This window comes from Pteropus vampyrus, unplaced genomic scaffold (genome assembly GCF_000151845.1).
Source record: "Pteropus vampyrus isolate Shadow unplaced genomic scaffold, Pvam_2.0 Scaffold9, whole genome shotgun sequence".
Classification (NCBI taxonomy): Eukaryota; Metazoa; Chordata; class Mammalia; order Chiroptera; family Pteropodidae; genus Pteropus; species Pteropus vampyrus.
Window position 1 is genome coordinate 16,653,907 of NW_011888790.1, and position 2,265 is coordinate 16,656,171.

At 39.2% G+C, this 2,265-nt stretch overlaps 1 pseudogene; it reads right to left on the bottom strand.

The window, feature by feature from the left end:
• Positions 1-134: 134 nt before the first annotated feature.
• On the bottom strand, positions 135-602 carry LOC105302003 (annotated as a pseudogene).
• Positions 603-2,265: the final 1,663 nt, after the last annotated feature.

The window sequence follows — 2,265 nt, forward strand, 5'->3', positions numbered from 1 at the left end:
GACTAAGAGATAAACCCAACTACCTAGTCTCAAAAGTATGAAAAATCCCAATAAATTGCAACAGGTAATTGTCTACTTTCACTATTTTTTTATGGTGAAAAATTTTATATTCAGAATTAGCCACCTGGACTCAGTTTAGATGATCCCAATTTTGTTGGCAACATCCAAAGCATCATAGTCAAGAGCCAGTTGAACATATGCTTTCTCTCCATCAGCCCTGATCAGGATGCTGACTATGGCCTCATCAATGTCATAGAGCTTCTTTATAGCCTGTTTGATTTTGTTGGCCTTGACAAACACAATGAACACAAGAGTATTATTGACTTCTATCTTCTTCATAGCTGACTCGGTAGTCATCAACTTGACGATGGCATAAAGGTCAAGCTTGTTCTCCTGGGGGTGCTCTTCTGAGGATATTTGGGCTGTCTTTGGAGAAGCAGTATCCTGGGTCATCAAAAGGTGGGTGATGTGCATATCTTCTTGTTCTTGTGGCTGTGGACACCTTTCATCACTGCTTTCTTTGCCTTCAAAGCCTTTGCTTTGGCTTCAGCTTTGAAGCGAGACACAAGGGCTTCATTCTTTGCTTTCAGTGATATCTTCATGAAAAACCTCTTGCTAACTTTTATTAATGGAAAAAGCACCCCCTTTTCCAGAGTTTTAACACCCTGCAGATTCTTATATTATTCTTTGTTTTCCATTTAATCAATTTATTTATTTTAATTATCACTTCCATTGCTGCCAGCAACTTATTCTGATGGTTAAACATGGGTGAAGATTGAAATGCTTCTGTTCATTTAAATAAAAGGATTTTTTTCTTTGAAGACAATTGTTATAACTTAAACTTCTTTTAAAGTAAACATGGAACTTTCAGAGAAACATGGCAGAGTGAGAGATGTCCCCAGATCTCTCCTCTTCAAACAACAATAAGCTGAACATATAAAACTCAACAAAAAACGCCCGAACTGCACACCAGCACTTCTGAGTGTGGGATCTGCACATAAGAACTACCACAGGTCAGAACCCCAGGTGTCGGGAAGAGGACTGAGAGAAATAAAGAAGCTGTCTCTCACAGCTGGAGCTCCTTGCAGGAGGAGGAGAAGGGGAGAAAGAGTAGTAAGTTCCCTGAACAGCCCTGCCTAGGAATGCTGTGAGCTCCCCACGGCAAGTGGCAGAGACCAGTCGTCAGGGCAGAAAGCAGAGAAGCGGATGGCGGAGAAACAACAGTTGATTTTTACTGGCTGAGGTTGCAAAACCAAGGCTGATCTACAGCTCACAGCCCCCAACCCAGAGCGCCCTTCCCCCCATGTCCTCTGAGACCAAACACTGCAGAGCCCCAGAGGAATCTGAGCAAAAGCTGCCAAGATTGTTGCTAACACTGATAGAGACTGAAACTAAGGGTAGTGAGCTTGATTAAATATGTAGAAGAAAATAAAAGGCATTGTTAAGGCATTATATAAAGAAGGGATCGCACAGGCTTAGACGCCACCTACTGAAAACCAGAGGAAAAATGCCTTCTTTGCAGCAGGCTAAAGAGAGACCTTTATACAATAAATCTTCTTTCTGGAAACAAAACAAAACAAAACAAAACAGAAAACACTTCCATTAATGCCCAGGTGGAGAAATAGTACATTAAACAGCATGAACAACCAAAATGACAGGCATCTCTGAAAGAAAGAGAAAAATTTTCAGAAAACAAGGTTACAGACATAGAAATATGCAACTTAAATTACTTAGAATTCAGGATGGTACTTCTGGAAAAACCCAGTGAGTTCCAAAAAGAATCAGATCAACGATTTCAAGAACTGAAAAAACAACTTGATGAGCAGAGCAAGGAGACCGAATCCTTGAAAAAAACAGAATATATCTTCTGGAGATAAAAAGAAAAACACTGCAAGAGTTGAAAAATGAAATAGCAATCTTGGGAAATAGAGTCAACCAAATGGAGGAAAGGATCATTGATATTGAAGACAAAAATCTAGAAATAAAGCAGAAGGAAGAAGAGAAAAACCAAAGAATGAAAAATAATGAAAGAGAAATACAAGAACTAGCTGGTACTATCAGGAGAGGAAACATAAGAATAATGGGCATTATCAAAGGCAAGGAAAGGAGCAGGGTCTAGAAAACATTTTCAGATAAATAGTGGATGAGAATTTCCCAAATCTAAGGAATGAGCTGGAGTTTGGAATTCAAGAAGTCAATAGAATATCTAATTATCTCAACCCAAAAAGGCCTTTGCCAAGACACATTGTCTTAAAACTATAAAAA